Here is a 6,000-nt window from a genome sequence, read left to right on the forward strand (position 1 = left end):
GTGGGTTATGAAGATCATATTACCCACAAATTTCCACTAGTCACAGCATGCTTTGGTTTTGTTAAAATGTTTAATTCCAGTTTGCGTGCAATCTTTGCATTGCTGCTGGAAAGCATAAAGAAATAGATAAATAGCTACATCTTCTCAGCAATTTGAAGAAAAGTGTTGATAAACAGTAAGTAATAAAATCATTATTCAATTCAAGATGAATAAACTGTGAATAAGAACTAACTGCTAGGCTCCCCCTATATTTTTAAATGGAATTTCTTAAATGCAAGTTTAATGAACTAAGTACTACATTCTTATACACTTAAATAAATCTGAAATACTGTATGTTTTATAACTCAGTAAATGACTTTGCATGGGAGATTTCCTGTGTATTAAATTACCCGGCATTGTGGAATTTTATTTGGAAATTTTAAATATAGAACGAAACGTTCAGGCAGCATAGATGAAAAATTCCTCTTCCAGCATCAGGTCTTTACAGTCAGGAATCAGGCCTGTCTTCTGGTGAGGTTTTCTCACCAGTGGAACACCATGTCCCTTCCTCTCCCACTTCTGGTAAGACATTATTTCTAAAAACGATTTTTATTTAAAAAAAAAAAAAAAAAAAAAGATGGTTTTATATTTCTCTTCATTGACCTCACACCATAACACCAATCCTGAGAATTGATTCACAGCATCTCACTAAAGGGAGATTAGCAGTGATACCTTTCTCAGCCTTATTTGAAGGACAACTCAAGGACAACTCATCCTCCTTTGCAGGAGGTACCCAAATCCCAGAGGAGCCACCAGGTTACCCTGCTTGCAGGCAGATACCGTGTGCCCACCTTGCCTGCCCTGCTGGGCTCACATGAGGGGCTGTGGCTGGCAAAGGCAGACAAGTCAGCACAGCCTTCCCTCTGAAGACATGCAGCATGAGGACAGCTAGGATTACAGAAAGGCTGAGGCTACACGGGCACTTGGTCTAGCAGGGGTTAAAGATGTAGGTTTGACTTTATAGGAGTGCAAGGGCACACAGCAATAATCAGGGATCAAGACTGATTTAAACTGCTTTTTGATCTGAGCAGCTGATCTGCAATGCAGGCATGACCTGTGCTTATCACACACTAAGTTCAAACTCCTAAGTAATACAATGAAAACAGTCCATGTTACCAAGATTGTAGAAAGAAAAAAAAAAAAAAAACAAAACAAAACAAAAAAAAACCCAACACAACAGCAACCTGCAAAACTTGCAGAGAGCTGAGGCTGTACTTTGCCTTCACTTTCTCTCCTCTCTGCCTGAGCACTGTGCCAGATCTAACTCTGTTCCTATAGATACAAAGGATTAGAAACTGGAAGCACTACAGAAAGCAAAAAGACCAATCACACCAGCACCAGTTTCCTATCTATGCAGGTGCATTTGGAAGGTCACACTCCATATTTTGGCTTTGGTCAGATCACTAAGTGGGCACATCCTGGCACAGCAGCTAAACTAAGCTAGTGGCAAGGTGTCCCTGCAAGCAGGCCTCCTTCCATTCCTTGCCCCCACTAGTTCCTATGTGACAGTATTTGCATTTGTTTGTCTCTTCAGTAAGACCTAGAACAGCTTAAAAGGAGCAGCTCTAGGCGGAAAACAGTGGATACTCTTCAGCAAGCTGATACGAGTGTAGCAGAGAAGAATGCAGAAGGAAGTCTTATGGATGGTATCAGAAGACAGGTGACTCTTCTGCCAGTCACACATAATGGTTGTGAGAAGAAAACTCATACCAAAAATGCATAGAAAGTACCACAGCTAAGGGAGACATGAGCCTTAGAGTTTTGGAGTGAATTTCTATGACTCTAAATTGGCAAAAAAAAGGCAAATGGCAAGGCCTATGTGCCTTGTGAAGATCAGAGTTTGGTGGGGACTTATGTCCAGGGAGTTGGTCCCTCACAAGATAGCATGGGACCTCAGTGTGAGTACCTGTCCTGAGCTAGACATGGCACTGTCACAGCATGCAGCAGGAGAGCCTTACTTTACCTCAGCATATTCACCTCATGCTCCATGTGCTCCAAGATAACGCTGAAGAAGGAATTGTGTGAAGTAGTTCAGACACAGTCAGGGTACCCCAGTGCTTTCTTCACATGAGTATCACAGGTGGACAAGGCTGTCTGGTCTGGAGACAGAAACAACACCTGCATTAAGTAAGACATCAAACAGAAAGTGTGCGGCACTCAGCCTGCAAGGCTGCCTCTGGCACCTCACAAAAGAGCAGCTACAACACAGGACACATTATACATCCTTGGTAGCTTGACAAACAGCACCAGGACAAAGAAAATTTCTAGAGGAATCTCAAAAGAAAAAGTATGCAGACTGAAGCATCAGGTGGCACAGAGTGAAAGATGTTCCTTTCCATTAGAGCACAGACTCCCTACACTGCTGACAGCATTCTGGGACGAGCAGTTCATAGCAGACACACCAGAAGGATTAGTAGCCTACACAGAGCAGAGCCACCAGGAGAATGAGTAGCCTACGCAGAGCAGACAGTGCACTGGAGCTTCCTTGCAGCGAAGCTGGGGAAGGGAGTTTGTAAGGCAAGGAAGCTATATCAGGAAATAGCTCAGAAAAATCCATCTACAGACCACCTACCTATCAGAATACTCAGAAAGAAAGAAAATAAAAAAGGGGAGGGGAAGAAGAGAACAAATAATTGATAGGAGACAAGAGATCAGGGGGAAGCTTACATAGAAAGCAGGAGCTCAGAAAGGAGAAAAGCAGGATAGTCACTGCTCAGAAGACAAACAAGGTTCATCCTTACATAGACTCAAGCAAGCTCATTATATAAGGGAACAGAATTATTTAAATGCTACAGAAAAAGAAGCACTTCTTGGTGCCTGCCAATGATTGTGACAAGCATTGGGAGCTCAGGAAAGCATCTCCCTCACTGTGTCCTGAGACCTAGCAGGTGGGTAGGCTCAAAACACACCCTGAATGATGGTTGGTGGGACTCAATTGCCACAGGATGGATATCAAACACCCTCACATACACTGGGCAAATTGGCAAGGTTCACTGCCACTGTCATGGTAGTGATGCTCTGCACAGACACTGATGCAAGAGGAGAGAAGCTGCAGAAGATCATGTCCACAAGCTCACTTCTCGGCTAACTGGTCATGAACATAGAACTGAATGCAAACTAGAACCAAAAAGAAACTTAATATCACTGAAATACTGGAAATGACTAAGGAGTTAAAGGCAATACACTTACATGGCCATACTTGAAATACTAATTTAGCTCACATTATTAGTTGTTAACTGGCAGAGTTTTTTCAAGTTTTTCAGACAACCTTGAAATATGCAATGTGATAGTGATAACTATAGCCATTCTTACCTTGTATCAACTTCAGCAGAAGTTCAGGGGACTGTAACTGTGATGGGAGCCTTGCTCTGCAAACAGAAAGAGCTGATAGGTGTTTGAACTATGGAGACAAAAACAAAGACACACCTAAGCTGGGAAAGATTGTCTTCCACGAGTTTGCCTTTATGAAAATTTGGAACAGCATCTGGTAAGGGAAGAAGCCATCAGGGTAAGATATAACCTGTCTTCTAACAAAAATAGAGAGAAAAACTAGTTATTGTCAATAGCAATGAGACATCTATGGAGACACATTGCTGGCAGCCTCACAATACCTCCAGTGTATGCTGTTGAAATAAAGCAGTTTATATGTCTGTTGCAAAAAAACTACGCAAACCTGATTTCCTACCCACATCAGACTATTAGCACAGACACATGAAACGAAAATTGAAATAGCGAGTCATCAGTCTATTGCAAAATTCAGAAAATGCAAGGAGATAGAAGACATCAGCCAGCCAGCTGAATTCGGGTTTCTAGGTGGAGCACATAAGGCAAAGACTTTGTAAAACCCGTGCTAATGATTATGGGGAAGGCAGCAGGTAGCATGCTTCATATCCCTTTAAAGAAAAGCAAGAGCACTGGGACCAAAGAGAACTACTGCCTGGTAAACTATTGTAGCATAGAAAGGGGAAAGTGAAGGCCTAAAGGCCAAAAGCAGCAGTGGAAATGAAATAACAGCTCAACCCTACATGCAAGCCCAAATATATTCCTTGCAAACCACACAAACCATCTCTCTGGTATAAGCAAGTTCATGAGACACCTGGGAACTCAGTAGAGTTGTGGACCAACACAAACCTGGTGGCTGCAAACCACTCAGCTGACAACTGATTTTAGTTGACCAGCGCTGTGTTTAGGCCTTGTCCTCACTCATTCCAGCCATGTTGCTGATACCAGCCAACTGGCAGCAATAAATTCCGAGGTGAAATTGCAAAGAAGGTACCTGCCACTGGGAAAAAAACACACCATGCATGCAGTTCTTGAATGAGGAATTGTATCCAAAAGCATGTTAGTAGCCAGATATGCTCTGATAATGTGCACAAATATGGATCCATTGTGACCAGCAGCACCTCTCTGTCCAGAAGGTGTTCCACCCCTAAGAGGTATCTTTGTTTTCCAAATATGTATCCAGGGCCTCTGAAACAAGAGTTATTTGCAATAACAGCACCATCAGAATAAGACTTTTACTAGCAAAGAGTAACCTTCTCCTTGGTTGTCCTAATAGCCCTCAAACATCAATAAGGATGGCAAGATACAATATTTCATGAAGAGTAAATTATGTGCTCTCAGGTTTAATCACTTGGTTTGAATCACTTTCCATGGAAGTGAAACTGAATGTGTTTTATAGACAGATTTTGGCCCACATGGGGATATTGACTTGGTACATGGCCATGGGAAGTGCTGGCTAGGAGGGGATACTCAATAATACACTTTGTATTTCAAGAACTGTGGCTGCATGGCTACAGAGAAAATTAATGTCTTAGAGCAACCTTGATTCTTTTATATTTCATATATGATGCCAGAGCAACTGATAGTGTTTTACAGGTGATCAAAAATAACTTAAATCTACATTTGCTATGCTGCAAATACTGTGGTACAGGTCTTGAAAATTAGTGGCAAAGAATCAAGATCAAAGTTTACCATTTAATTGCAATTTATGTCCTCATCCCTTCCATAAAGATCAAGGCATTCAGCAATTCATGTTAAACTTCCCAAAAACAATAATTTTGCATAACTAGCAAGAAATATATAATTTTCTGGGTTTTTGACAGAAAAACAGCAATTTATCCTGTTTCATCATAACTCTTTAACACATCTAAAGTAACTATAATAACCCTATACCAGGTAAGTTTGTAAGCAATGTTTTAGAGGCATTCTATTCACAGTTAGATACAGAACACACCACTTAGTTTAGAGCAATCTTAGAGCACATAACAAAGCCTCCAACCTGTAATCACTTGACATTATTTCCCAGTTTGTGATCTGGGTCACTGGAGCTCAGCGTGGGCTGAGGTGGAGTGCAGTGGAAATGTGGAGGGGGGGACATGAGGAGGTGAGACAGCTCTTCTAGGTGTGACTTTGCTGCTCCACCTGCAGCAGGGAGCACTTCCCAGCACTGCATCCCAAGCTTGCAGCATCACTGAAGTGAGCAGAATCCTCACTCAGCAGACCCTTGGTGCCTTCCAGTGAAGTGTGGATCTTGCAATCACAGTACAGGGATGTGAACCTTCCACCACTCCAAAATCTCGTGTGTTAGGTACAAGAGAGTGACCAGACACTGTAGGAGATGGGTGGGAACCACAGACAAAACCAGTGCTCAGATGAACTGTGCTAGAGAGGTAGCACTCTCCACTGCAGGCTCCCTCCAAATTCCATGTAACTTGTCCCTTGTCCCTGTCACCTTTCAAATCACACCATTGTATGAGAGCATCTCAGTCTTTGCCAAAGATGACAGTAAGTGACAGATTGTTGTTTAGGGCAAGTTCCTCTTATTTTTATTTTTAAAGTGCAAGAAGACAATTAATGGCTAGAATCTCTTGCACTATAAGAATCAAATAATATTTCATATATAGAGGCCTGCATGTGTGGTGACTGAGTGCATACCATGAAGTAAGAGGCATAATACCA

The sequence above is a fragment of the Melospiza melodia genome, chromosome 2, assembly GCF_035770615.1.
Source record: "Melospiza melodia melodia isolate bMelMel2 chromosome 2, bMelMel2.pri, whole genome shotgun sequence".
Taxonomy (NCBI): Eukaryota; Metazoa; Chordata; class Aves; order Passeriformes; family Passerellidae; genus Melospiza; species Melospiza melodia.